We start from the raw sequence: 14763 nt of genomic DNA, 5'->3' as shown, positions 1-14763 counted from the left end.
CAGACAACAGCAAAAAAAAAAAAAAACAGGACTGAAGTGCAGCTCTGTCAAGCAACAGTTTTTCCATTGAGCCATTGTGCTCTGAGTCAGAATGCTGCATAACTCCTAATAACCTGTCAATAAACAGGATTGCTTCTTACTGATATAAAGTGTTTTACTTGTAATATGCCATGTATCTCTCTGGAGCTTTTCACTCTATCCTCTAGTAAATAGAAGAAAAAAAAAAAAGAAAGAAAGACACTTTTTTCCAGTTTTGTTCTAAGCATCATAAAATTGCAGTTTACTTAATGAAAACAGAAAAATGGGGAATTTTACTCATGTATATACACAAAATACTAATTGTGATTTACTGACCTATCAAAATTGTTCATGGATGCAGTTGTATGCAATAGCCTTAAAATAGTTTAAACAAACCCCCAAGTTAATAAAAATAATAAAAACAGAATGTTAGCCTTGTAAACAAAATAATGAAAAAATATGGGGGTTTCCAGAGACTTCGTATTGCTAACAGCTGTCTGAGTGTTCAGCTTTGCTTCATTTTCACAGCAGGAAATGCTCCCAGTTTCTTTGGGAACAACCGTAAAATCCTAATCAAAACATACATACTGCCTGAAGGAGGAAAGGAAAACAAATCACTGCCACAAAGAGATTAATGTTTATAAGGAATTATCTCTGATTTAGCCTGTTTCCTCCACACAGGTTTCAAACAGAAGTTTTGACGTTTGTCAGAACAGAAGTATAGAACCTCTCTTTTTCATTCGGTGTATGATAATGCAAAAAGAAATACAAGAATCAAGGTCTGAAAATCTGAATTCCAGACTATAATGAAAGAAAGTCTCTCTCCTGCAAACAGAATGATGAGCAGACAATCACTTTGAGGAAAACATGCAAACTGTAGCAGGCTTTTCTTTAAGCCATTCAACAGATGTTGAGGACCTTGATTCACCTCCCAAATCAGGAAGCCAAATCTAGAGGGGTTAGGCAGTATGACTTAACAGACTGGGTGTGATTACAGCCAATAGCTAATTTTCTTGAAACGTGTTAATGAGATTTTTAAACTTAATACCAGACTATGTCCCTAGAATTTTAATACTACACAAACAGCAGTCTGTGGTGGATGAACATAGCACTTAATGTATTTCTCATGGTTTCACAATATAACAATAACCAACGACTGGGTGCGGTATACTGAAGATTTACCCACGGTTGGTGTGGTTTAATCATGAGGATGAAGCTGTTATACAATCACATTATTTAAGAAAAAAAAATACCTACTTTTCTTAAATAATGTCTCTGCATAACAGTGCAGTGGTGTTCTTCTGTGTTGTTTCTGTATCCTGTAGTTTTTTTGATGTATTGCGCGTGAGGATGGGACTTATGTTCCCATGCTTATACAGTACATCGATGCTTTGGAAAGCAAGCAATGGAGATGGGGAAATCTCTGTTGCTTCTATCTCCTTTTTTTTTAAAGAAACTGTGATATTCGGACAGTTTAGAGGTATGAGAGAGGGCAAAAATACAAGGAAAATCAGGTATGTTTCTTTAGTTTTGTAGAAAGTACATGATTTTCCTTGTATATCCTCTGCTGTCCGTACCTACCTCTTGACCTCTTAGCTCAAGAAAACTGCAAAGCCTTGGCATATATTAATAGAAGAAAGTCTGGGCAACTAGACTTTTTTTCTACTGGTATATGCTCGATTTATAACGGGCACGCTGGTTTTTGCTGACCAATCAGCATGCATATTTTTGAATGCTAATGACCTGTCACTGTATAATATTGATTAAACAATAACTTACTAGCTACACCTAAACCTTGACTCTAGATGATTGTCACTGTTGAATTGACCCCTGACCCCATGTGCAAAAATGGTAAAATTGGTTGAGGATGGATGGATGGCTTACTAGCTACACCACAGCACAATGCAGGGGCCACTCACACATAGTAACGCAACTCTTTCATCAGACCAATATACCAATATTGCTCCTGAGAAGTACAAGCAGTTCAGTAGATGGCATCTGGGTCCACATAAGGAAGAATAACATAAATCAACAAGGGAGATGGTTTTTACAAATGCTGAAGGCCTCGGTGGGCGGCAACTATAATTTAATGTGGTGGACAGTGAAGTTCCTGTACACGATACCAAGACTGGAAGCTGTATTTTTATGTCATGTGGATGCCACTCCCTTATCCAGTTACCTATTTAGGATGGCCCTGAAAGATGTCTTGGATAAACTGGACCTATACTGTAGGAGTCTGACATTTCATTCCTTTAGGACTGAGACATTACCTTATGCACATCAAAGGGACATCAGAGGACATAATGAAACTAGACACATGAAGATTGAAAGCATATATAGATGCAAGCATATAAAAGATATGTCAGATGTCACCTATTGTAATTAATACTTTTTTTCTTTCGCAGATGTAAAATGGGCATTCCAATAGTTATCTTGTTATCAGTGAAGTGACGTTGTACAAGATGTGATTGAAAAAGGAGGAAGTACAAACACGTTGAAGGAGCATAAAATGGTTATAATGGAGACAGCTGCCCAAAGTTTTGATAGTACTCATTTGAGACAGATTATCAACTCTGGATATCATTGTAATACATGTAAGGAAAATTATATCACTGGATTTCTTTGTTACAGCTTAAGGAAGACATTGAGTTCATCATAATCCAGATATTACACAGGTGACCACAAGTAGATAGATTAGGTCAGGCATTATTCAGAAGCAGGACTAGTGGACAGCATGAAACACAGAAATGGTATAGAGGGTGAGAATCTCTACAAACAGATTTATTACACAATTGATGAGATCCCCAGACATCAGTATGAAGATATCCAAGTTATGCAGAGGAGACAGGATTCAAATAAACAAATCCTGGGGGAGAGTAACAGAAGTACTGCTAGATGTCTTTGGGTGATGTGTCACCACTCCTAAAGTGGATGGGCAGACTGAAGGTTAAGTTTGTAAGGGGGAGGGACTGATCAGAGGTGAAACAGATAGTGATGACTGCATAGCCTTCTTTCAACCTGGCATACTTCAGCCTCACCCAATTAACTCGGACCCTAGTAGACAGGTGGACCCTTGTATTCTCTACTGAATTAGAAGACAGGCTCGGGTCAAGGCTTGAAACCCGTAGGTTGGCTTCCTAGATCTCTTTATCCATGGGGTTGGATCAGTGGTTTCAGTGGAACTCATAATATCTTGTGATGATTGTTGGTTTGTTGGCATGATTAGAATTTGTTCCAAGTCCTGCCCTTGGTGCACATCTGCCTAGAGACCGAGATTAGGGATGGAGGATTGTGCCCCTAGCATTTTACACCTGGGTTATTTGCCCCTTTCACCCCACACTAACCACAGTACTGATAACTAATAACCTAACAAATTTATTGCAATTTATTTCATCTACAGTTATAGTTATCCCACAGTTTCAACAAATCCAGCCACCTCCTCTGATTATTATGAAACAAGTCCTCTCAGCCTACTTAGAAGCTAAGAATGCCTCATCCATGGGACCTCATAACACACCAAAGTCCTAATTATCAGTACCAAATATGGCCTATCAGAACTTCTACTTATCCTCTTTAATCTAAGCCTCTCCACTGGTTACATTTCCAAAACCCTGGAAAACAGCCATTGTTATACCATTACACAAGGCTGGCCTAACCATCAGTCTTGGCAACTATAGACCCATTAGTCTCTCTAGCTTCGTATGAAGAGCTATGGAACATATTGTTTTAGATCTCATAATATGGATGTTGAAAATCTCTTAAGCCCAGACCCAGAGTTCTTCAGATTTGTCAAAGGTAGGTTCTGCCTCTTTAACCTCATTAATTATTTTGAAAAAGTCACTGAAGGAGGTGATATATGGACATGGACAAGGTCTTTGTCACTAAAGCCCACATAGGCATTATTGACAGACTCGTAAACAGAATATAAACAATATATTGTATGATGAATAGCTAACTTGTTGTCTGGCATAACCCATGTGGATAGTGATAATGATGCCACTTCTGAAACGAAGAAACATTATCAGTGGTGTAGTACAGAGTTCAGAGTTTGGTCCTTTCCTATTTTGCATCTACACTCATGGCGTATGGTTATCTATGTTTGAAGCCAACTATAAACTGGTTGTTATTTGATTTCTCACTGACACACAGTTGTTTCACAATGGGCTAGACTATGTTAACAGTTGGTGCAAGGACAATAATCTCAAATTAAATGTGAAAAAATGTAGTACATTTTGTTTTGGTAGATAAAACATTTCCACATCTTGCTACACAGCCCTTTGGTCAGACATTGTGTCATAAGGGATCTAGGTGCTGTTGTTGATAATTCCTTATTTTCTGACCATTATGTCACTGTGGTAGTTTAGAAAGTATTCTATTTTGCTCATCTAATTTCCAAATGCATCTCCCCCAGATCCAAAGAAGTCTTAATTCCCTTTTATATATATCTCATCAGAACCATTACTGAATGATTATGATGAATGCATTTTGGCAGGCATTTATCTAAACACATCACTCAACTTCAGACACCTCTGAAATTCATATCTGAAAAGGCCAGTTGCCTCGAAAATCTTGGTTATCATGACAGACTAGCAACCTTCTTTTTGTACTTGGTCTCTTATGGACTCCATCATGAGGCCTTTGTCTAGCCTTTTGAGTCATGAAAAATTCTAACTTTCCTTGACCTACAGGATTCCTCAAATATCCAGTTGAAGGAACTAAAACTTTATCAACAAATAAATAAATAAGACACATTGGCACAATTAATTCATGTCTCAATGTTTCCCCCACTTTTGTAACAAACTTCTACTATATGTCAAGCAGCCTGGCAGCCTTGCCACGTTCAAGATAAACCTAGATAATTGGATGAACAGACTCAAATTCTTCTCTGGTCTACCTTGCATTGCCTTCATTGAGGAAGGAGGGAACTCCTGAATATGGTTTATTGGTTAGACTTGTTATGGCCAGTAGAATGATTGCTTAGCACTTAACTATGAACCTACAAATCCCTCTGACCTGATGACACCCTACTCATAGGTTCATAGGTTCATAGGTTCATACTAGGCTATCTGCCCTGGGGCAATTACAAGCCTAGCCCGATTTTGTTTGGCTTACGCCACCCCTTGATTTGAGTATACTGTGCCCTTTTTAAGGTTTAGTTTACTGTGCCTCTGTCTAATAGTGACACAGAAATAATCCCTGGGACAAACCTACGATCCCCCATCCACTCATCAAGATTCTTCTTGAAGAGATTCAGTGAGGTGCTCTGCCTAACATGAATTGGAATTCTATTCCAGAGCGGAGGGAGCCTCTGGGTTATGAATCTGTCCCTCCAGCAAGTTCTATTTATTTCTGAGATGAGGTTCAAGTCCCTCGAGCGTGTGGCTCTAAGGGATTTAGATTTACTGAGGTGGAGCATGTCCATTAATTCTGGATTGGACATAGCTTTATATGTCAGGCATAGATCGCCTCAAAGTAGGCGGTATGCAACTGAGTAGAGCTGGAGTTTTTTTAACCGAGCAGCATATGGCATCTGCTTGAGTCCCTTGATCCTCTTGGTGAGGTACTTTTGGGGTCTTTCTAATTGCTGCAGGTGTCAGGTAAGGTACATCCCAAAAGGGGCATTATATTCTATGATAGGCCTGATGAGGGATGAATAAAGGGGCACGATTACCTCTCTTGATCTAGATGTGAATCCTTTCATGATGAGGTGGGCTGTGTAGAAGGTCTTTCTAACCACTTTGGCAATGTGGTTGTCAAAGGAGAGATTGCTATCAACATGGGTCCCCAGATCCCTAATTACTTTCTCTGTACTTAATGGGTTACCGCCTATGTGGTGATTTGTGGGCACATTGTTTTTGCCAAAGGGTATGACTATACACTTTTTGGCATTTAGCTTTAGACCATGGCTCTGGCATCAGTTATCCATCTCTGTGAGACCTTTTTGAAGGATGTTTGTGTCAGCTGAAGAGTCGATTATGGGGCCCAGTTTGCAGTCATCTGCGAACTTGGTGAGCCATAGTCCTCCCACATTGGCCTGTACCTCGGAAAAGTATATACCGAACAAGAGCTTTCCCAGGACAGAACCTTGTGGGACGCCACTTGTGACCGGTTTCGAGTCTGACATGGCTTCAGCAACTCTCACTCTGTGGGTTCTGTCTTTGAGCCAGTTTGTGACCCATCTTGTGACATAGGGGTTTATATTTAAGCTGGATAGCTTATCTATGATGCCTGAGTGGGGTATTGTGTCAAATGCCTTTGCTAGATCCAGATAGGCTGTGTGGACTACCTTCTCTTCATCTATGGCTTTGGTGACTGTTTCAAAGAAGTCGACCAGGTTCAAAAGGCAGGATCTGCCCTTGACGAAGCTGAATTGGGTAGGATCTAGTGTCTGTAGGTCCCCAATTCTTTGTTTATGAGCACCATGATGATCCTCTCCATAGCCTTGCAGACTAGGCTAGTCAGGCTTATGGGGCGATAGTTTCCAGGGTCCGTAGAGGCTCCACCTTTGTGGAGTGGGACCACTGTTGCTGTACGCCATTCTGTGGGCACATATCCTGTAGTGAGGCTGCGATTGTACAGCTGTTTTATTTGAGGGGTTAGTTCTTCTTGGAGTTCATGTAGGACGCAACCCGGGACGCCATCTGGTCCCATGGAAGCAGTGTTTTTTGCTTTGGTGAGGGCAGCCTTCACCTGAGCATCAGAGATGTTTGGGAGGCAGCCCTCTGCCGGGATAGATACTTGCTCTTTTGGGGGGGAAGGGGGGGAGAAGTTTGCACTGAACCTGTCTGCCAGGATATTGGCGATGACTGTGGGTTTAGTGTATTTTTTGTCATTTAGAATCAACTCAGAACAAGTCTGGGAGTTGCATCCCAGGTTCCTAACATAACTGAAAAAAGCCTTATGATTGTCTTTTAGTGTCCTGTGCAATTTTTCTCTCAAAGCTGGCCTTGGAAGATTTTATGAGGGATCATAATTTTTTGCTAGTACTGATCAGAGCTGCCTTCCCTATTAGGGATTTTGCACTATCATGTAGTAGCTTCCTCCTTCTGTTGTACAGTTTATTTATGGCTGGGGTCCACCAGACTGGACGCCTGCCTTTGGATGATTGGGTCTTGGTTTTGTTTGGGATAGCATGATCCATGCATTCCTGGATTTGTCCGTAGAATGCGTTTATATAGGATTCTGCAGTTTAGGCCATAGTTTCCACTGGCCCTAGGGCCTTGAAGGATTCCACTTCGGTTCTGAGAAGTGAAAAATTCACTTTTGAGAAGTTTTTCACTGTGGTTTTCTGGGTTGGGGGTGGGGTCGGGATGTGGATATCCAGTGAAATTAATTTATGGTCTGATCTTACCAATGAGGGATATACTTCTGGTATGGAGCATAGAGTACCCATGTTGGTAATGATCAGGTCTAGTATGTTATCCCCTCTTGTGGGAGTGGTGACTAGTTGTTCCATAGCATTTGAGTTTATAATTTCCAGGAACCTTTGGGCTAAGGTGCTGGGGCTTGAATAGTGCTCCCAGTCTATGTTTGGGTAGTTGAAGTCGCCCAATATAATGGTGTTCGAAGAGATCTTCATGTTCTCCAATGTTTTCAGGTAAGCCGAGTGGGATTCCTGACTTTGAGAGGGTGGTCTGTAGGATGCTATAAACTGAAAAGCAGTCTTGCCCACTGTTAGTTGCACATGGATGATCTCCGATACTTCGTGCAATGCCACTAACCTGGAGGTGTGGATATCCTTGATAAATATGGAAACTCCCCCTCCTTTTGTGGTTCGGTCCGGGTTTTGGGGCCGAAAAGCATGATATGAGGAATAACCTGCTAGTGCTGGGGTGCTCTCTGGAGCCTTGAACCAGGTTTCTGTCACTGCACATATATTGATGTTCTCCATACTGAGGAGAGCTTCGAGTGCACGCATCTTGAGGTTAAGACTTCTGGCGTTTTGCAGCATTACCCTTAGTTTCTTGTTCCTTGTGCTGTCTATAGAGGTGGGTTTGACTTTTGAGCCTTGCCTAAAAAAGGCACTATGGGGGTGGCAAGAGCCTTTGCCAATATCCGAAAGCCCAGTGGTGACAGGTGCAAGCCATCCCTAGTGAAGCAACATGGCTTGTCGAGCATGTCATCCCAGGCTGACAGACACTGGATCCCCTTTGAATGACACCAAAATTTTAGCCAATTGTTAAAATTGATCATTTTGTCTTTGTACTGTGGCATCATTCTAGGTGAGGGTAAGATGCTGCTCAAGGTCAGGGTCATACCAGCCTGGGCTACATGATCAGAGAGCTCCTGTATGTCTCTTTTCATGTAGTCCAGGGAGGTACGTCTCAGGTCATTCACACCAGCATGTACGATGACTGAGTCATATTTGTATTTGCTTTGGAGTGACCTGAGTGCTTGCGTTATGTGGCGGATCCTAGCACCCGACAGGCAGCTCACTGTGACCTTCTCTTTGTTCAGCCTGGTGAGCGGGACGTCAGTGTGTCTGACAATAGAGTCACCTATTACAAGAGTATCAGGTGTGTTATTCAGCCTTAAGGGCTGTGGCTGCTTGGCACACTGACTTTGTGGGCTATGTGTTGTGCGTGTTTTGTTTTGAGGTAGCGTTTGCTTGGATGTCTGCTTTGGAGGTCTCTGTTGCTTAGGTAGATTTTTATTTAGAGCCTCTGAGTATGTTTTTGTGTATTTATGTGTTTTGTTCGCTGATGTGGTGGGACTATGTGATACTGGAATTGTGTTGTGTGAGGTCACCTTCTCCTCCTGACTGGTTTCACCAGTTTTGAGATGAGCGAGCTCAGCCTCCAGTTTGGCTATATGGTTGCATCTCTCACATATATTTGAACCTGTTTGGAGGAGGAGAGGGTTGTCCGTGTACATGAGACAGTTGTAACATTGCCTCAAAATTCCCAGATTCACCAGCTGGACTGGAGAGGAAACCATTGACTGACCTTTGGACATGCTAGAGTAATATAGGGAAACTGAATTAAGATGGACCAATAGGGGTCAAGGTAATCATAGAGAGTATAAGAGTAAGTAGTGCTTATGGTTTAATAATGCTAACTTGTAAGATTACTTATTTGGACCAGTGAAGGGCCTTAGAATGAGAATATGGTGTTTAATTTGAGAGATAGAGCAGTTCTAAGGGAAAAAGTGAAGAGCAGACTGCGTGGAGCCAGGAATAGTTTAAACCCAATTAGGCGGCGCTGCCCGTTGTTGCGCTATGCACAAAAACGTGCAAAACCACACAAAAGAGGGTTTTAAGAGAGGGAGATCAAGGAGTTTGGAATTGACCCAAAATGGCCAATAAAACTACAGTTTCAAGGCAGTAACCACTCCCACAGGGGCAGGCAGGCTGCTCAATGTTTATCACTGCCACTGATGAACAGAGAAACTTCCCTTTAGCCCAAGCAAAAAATGGCCTCCAAGAAACTTACAAACAGTTCAGAACAGCAAGCCTGTAACTGAACTTTTTTAAATCTCAGAAAAGTGGGAAAAAAGCAAGATTTTTTTTTTTTTTTTTTTAAAGATAGCAGAGGTTCACAATTATCAAACAAGTTATAACAGTGCAGTAAATGACCCCACACTTGAGTGCTAGGCCAGAGACAGATAAAATGCAAGTTTTAAGAAAAAAACGATTTTAAAAATAAGTGCAACAGGAAATTCAGTAAACAACTCTAGGTTGTGTTCTAAATACAGTTACCAATGCAGAAATCAAGTTTAACAAGCCAGAAAATGCTCAAAGTAGGCGGCTATGCAGAAAAACTTAGCAAATAATCTGAAGAAAAATACTTAAAATCTCAAAAGTGGCTCCTTTCTTCTCTCAGCATTTTCTCCTCTTGGTGGGTGCTTCCTCAACAGCCAACAAGTCTGAAAAGATGCCAAAACCACAAAGCAATCTGGTTCTAAGAGAGGGAGATCAAGGAGTTTGGAAGTGACCCAAAATGGCCAATAAAACTACAGTTTCAAGGCAGTAACCACTCCCACAGGGGCAGGCAGGCTGCTCAATGTTTATCAGTGCCACTGATGAACAGAGAGACTTCCCTTTAGCCCAAGCAACAAATGGCCTCCAAGAAACTTACAAACAGTTCAGAACAGCAAGCCTGTAACTGAACTTTTTTAAATCTCAGAAAAGTGGGAAAAAAGCAAGATTTTTTTTGTTTTTTTAAAGATAGCAGAGGTTCACAAGTATCAACAAGTTATAACAGTGCAGTAAATGACCCCACACTTGAGTGCTAGGCCAGAGACAGATAAAATGCAAGTTTTAAGAAAAAATGATTTTAAAAATAAGTGCAAACAGGAAATTCAGTAAACAGCTCTAGGTTGTGTTCTAAATACAGTTACCAATGCAGAAATCAAGTTTAACAAGCCAGAAAATGCTCAAAGTAGGTGGCTATGCAGAAAAACTTAGCAAATAATCTGAAGAAAAATACTTAAAATCTCAAAAGTGGCTCCTTTCTTCTCTCAGCATTTTCTCCTCTTGGTGGGTGCTTCCCCAACAGTCAACAAGTCTGAAAATATGCCAAAACCATGAGGCAATCTGTTTTTAAGAGAGGGAGATCAAGGAGTTTGGAATTGACCCAAAATGGCCAATAAAACTACAGTTTCAATGCAGTAACCACTCCCACAGGGGCAGGCAGGCTGCTCAATGTTTATCACTGCCACTGATGAACAGAGAGACTTCCCTTTAGCCCAAGCAAAAAATGGCCTCCAAGAAACTTACAAACAGTTCAGAACAGCAAGCCTGTAACTGAACTTTTTTAAATCTCAGAAAAGTGGGGAAAAAAGCAAGTTTTTTTGTTTTGTTTTTTTGTTTTTTAAAGATAGCAGAGGTTCACAAGTATCAACAAGTTATAACAGTGCAGTAAATGACCCCACACTTGAGTGCTAGGCCAGAGACAGATAAAATGCAAGTTTTAAGAAAAAAACGATTTTAAAAATAAGTGCAAACAGGAAATTCAGTAAACAGCTCTAGGTTGTGTTCTAAATACAGTTACCAATGCAGAAATCAAGTTTAACAAGCCAGAAAATGCTCAAAATAGGCGGCAATGCAGAAAAACTTAGCAAATAATCTGAAGAAAAATACTTAAAACCTCAAAAGTGGCTCCTTTCTTCTCTCAGCGTTTTCTCCTCTTGGTGGGTGCTTCCCCAACAGCCAACAAGTCCATTTATGGCTTGTGAATTAATTTGTATGTCAACGAATTTCAGATTTTGAAATTTCTCAGGCATCCATTTTTGTGTATCTCTAATGATATATCACTGTATACATGTGGTAAGATAAAATATGCATATATATTAGTATTATCTCTGTACACTTCGGGTCATATAGATTCATAGGTTCATAGGTTGGTACTAGGCTATCAGCCCTAGGGCCTATACAAGCCTAGCCATAACAATTCCCTGGCTATTTCTTCCCACACTATTTACTTCCCTGGACCCCTGTCTAGCAGGGCAACTGACGTGATCCCTGGGGTGAATTTCCTTTCTCCCATCCAGTTATCAAGGTTCTTTCTGAAGAGGGCCAAAGAGGCGCTCTGCTTGACATGTGTGGGCAGTCTATTCCAGAGTCTGGGGAGTCTGTGGGTCAGGAACCTATCCCTCCAGCATGTTTTGTTTATTGTGATGACAAGATTTAGATCCCTGGAGCATGTGGCGCTGAGGGATTGGGATTTCTTTAAGTGTAGTATGTCCAAAAGCTCTGGGTTTGACATGGCCTTGTATGTTAAGCAGAGATCGCCTTGGAGTAGATGATATGCGACAGAGTATAGCTGGAGTTTTTTAAGGCGGTCAGCATAGGGCATCTGATTTAGGCCTGTAATTCTTTTAGTGAGGTATTTCTGTGGCCATTCCAGTTGTTGCAGATGTCTTGAGAGGTATATACCAAATGGGGCATTGTATTTTATAATGGGTCTAATGAGGGATGAGTACAGTGGGGCAATGACCTCCTTTTTTCTGGATGAAAAGCCCTTAGTGATGAGGTGTGCCACATAGAAGGATTTCCTGACTGTTGTGGCAATGTGGTTATTGAAGGTGAGACAACTGTCCACCTGTGTCCCTAAGTCTCTTATCACACTTTTGGTGTTTGGTGTACTGCCACCTATGTGATAATTCACAGGTACATGTTTTTTTCCCAAAGGGGATAACTATACATTTCTTGGCATTGAGCTTGAGCCCATGGCTCTGGCACCAAGCATCTGTTTTTGTAAGGCCCTTTTGTAGAGTATCCACATCATTTGGGGAGTCAATAATGGCTCCCAGTTTGCAGTCGTCTGCGAACTTTGTTAGCCAGAGTCCCTTAGTGTTGGCCTGTACTTCAGAGAAGTAGATGCCAAACAAGAGAGGTCCCAGGACTGAACCCTGAGGTACTCCACTTGTCACTTGTCTGGAGCTGGATTTGGAGTCAGCTACTTTTACAGCGTGGGTTCTGTCAGTAAGGCAGTTGGCAACCCATCGAGTGACATAGGGATTAATGCCCAGCTTAGTAAGTTTATCTATGATTCCAGAGTGGGTGATGGTGTCAAAGGCCTTGGCGAGGTCCAGATAGGCTATGTGGACTGCCTTGCCCTCGTCCACAGCTCTGGAGACTGATTCAAAGAAGTCAATAAGGTTCAGAAGACAAGATCGTCCCTTCATGAACCCAAACTGGGTGAGGTCCAGTGTTTTAAGGTTGCCAATGTCTTTGTTTATAAGTTCCATGATAATACGCTCCATGGCCTTGCAGATCAGGCTCGTCAGACTGATGGGGTGGTAGTTCCCGGGATCCAAGGTGGATCCCCCCTTGTGGAGTGGGATAACTAAAGCTGTGCACCACTCAGTGGGCATGAAGCCTGAGGTGAGGGTATGATTAATCATGACACTTAGGTGAGGTGCCAATTCATTTTGTAGTTCATGTAGTACACAACCCGGGATGTCATCTGGTCCCATGGATGCTGTATTCTTAGCTTTGGAGAGTGCGTTTTTTACCTGTGTGGCCGTTATTACCGGAATTTGGCAATCTTCCAGTATTGAGATGGGCCATTTAGGGGGTGAGAGGGGGGTGAAGTTGGTACTGAATCGATCTGCCAGGATATTGGCAATATCCTTGGGATCAGTATATTTAATGCCATTCTGTTGTAGCTCAGAGTAGATCTGCGCATTGCCATTTAGATTCTTGACATAGTTATAGAATGCCTTGTGGTTGTCTTTGGAATCCTTGGCAATTTTATTTTCATAACTAGCTTTGGAGGATTTTATGAGGGATTTCATCTTCTTACTGAGGCTGGTAAGGGAGTTTTTTGCATCCTGGGATTTTCCTCTTTTCTGCAACAGTTTTTTCCTTTTGTTGTAAAGTTTGTTTATGGCAGGGGGACCACCAGATTGGCTTCCTTTTTTGGATGAGAGCATCTTGGTTCTATTTGGGATGGCACGATTCATGCATGAGTGGATGTGCTCATACAGTGCCTTAGTGTAGGACTCAGCAGTTGAAATATGAGTTCCCGTCTGCATGGATGTCATGAAGTTTATTACTTCTGACTTGAGTAGCATGAAGTTGGACTTGGAGAAGTTTTTTATGGAGGTTTCCTTACTGGGGGGTGGGGGTGGGATGTGGATGTTAAGGGTGATTAGCTTATGGTCTGACCTGACCAACGAGGATTTGACCATAGGTGTGGAGCATCGATTTCCCATGTTGGTAATGACCAGGTCTAGGATATTGGAGCCCCTGGTGGGACTATGGATTAGTTGATCCAGGGCATTGGAATTTCTGAATTCCAAGAAACGTTGGGCAAAGGTGTTGGTGCACGAGTAGTTTTCCCAGTTTATGGTAGGGTTGTTGAAATCACCCAGTATTAGGGTGTTTGGTTGTATATTAATATTTTCCAGTATGTTTAGAAAGGTGTAGTGAGAATCTTGGGGTATGGTGGGGGATCTGTAGCAAGCTACAATTTGGATTGCAGTCTTACCTAGTGTTAGTTGCACCTGGAGAATTTCAGACGCATTGTGTTGGGCAACTAACCTGGTGGTGTGAATATCCTTGGTGAATATGGACACTCCTCCACCTTTAGTGTTTCGGTCCTGGTTTGGTAGCCGAAAAGTGTGGTAAGAGTTGTAGCCTGGTATTGCAGGGGTGCTCTCTGGAGCCTTGAACCAGGTCTCAGTTACTGCACAGATATCGATGTTCTCCATTTTTAATAGTGCCTTGAGGGAGTGCATTTTGAGGTTTAGACTTTTAGATGGGCATAAAATCTGCATTGAAGTCAATGCTAGACATGAAGCTTGCAGAATTTAGTGCCACATCTTAAAGCTTCTTGCTGCATTTTCAAAAATGTTTTTAGCAATACATAGACATAACATAACAATTAATACATTTTGTTTCATAACTCCCTCAAAAATATTCTAATGGAATTACTGACTGCTAATTTTAGCTGCCTTCACACTAGTGAAGAAGAAAAGTAATCTTATTTGTTCTTTCCTTATTTGAGTACTTCTGCTTACAAATACAAGTATTCTGTGACTGACATTAATGTAAACTGCAATGCTTGTTTTCCATTGTGCAGACTGCATGTAATGTGACATTTACTTATTTCCTAGGTGCCCCCTCAAACAACTGCCAACCATCAAGTCTTCCCATAAGAGCCCATTTGTTTACTAGCAGTGGAGAATCCCTAATTCTACTAGGCAAGGACCATTCACTGAGGGCACATTCAGTCAGACCTCAGGGAGTTTGTGCTCTTGATGGCATTCTGACATTGACAGCATTTGTAGGTAAGTCCC

The sequence above is a fragment of the Protopterus annectens genome, chromosome 12.part0 (assembly GCF_019279795.1).
Source record: "Protopterus annectens isolate FY-2018-M chromosome 12.part0, PAN1.0, whole genome shotgun sequence".
NCBI classification, from domain to species: Eukaryota; Metazoa; Chordata; order Ceratodontiformes; family Protopteridae; genus Protopterus; species Protopterus annectens.
Note: the sequence above shows the minus strand (reverse complement) of the source record.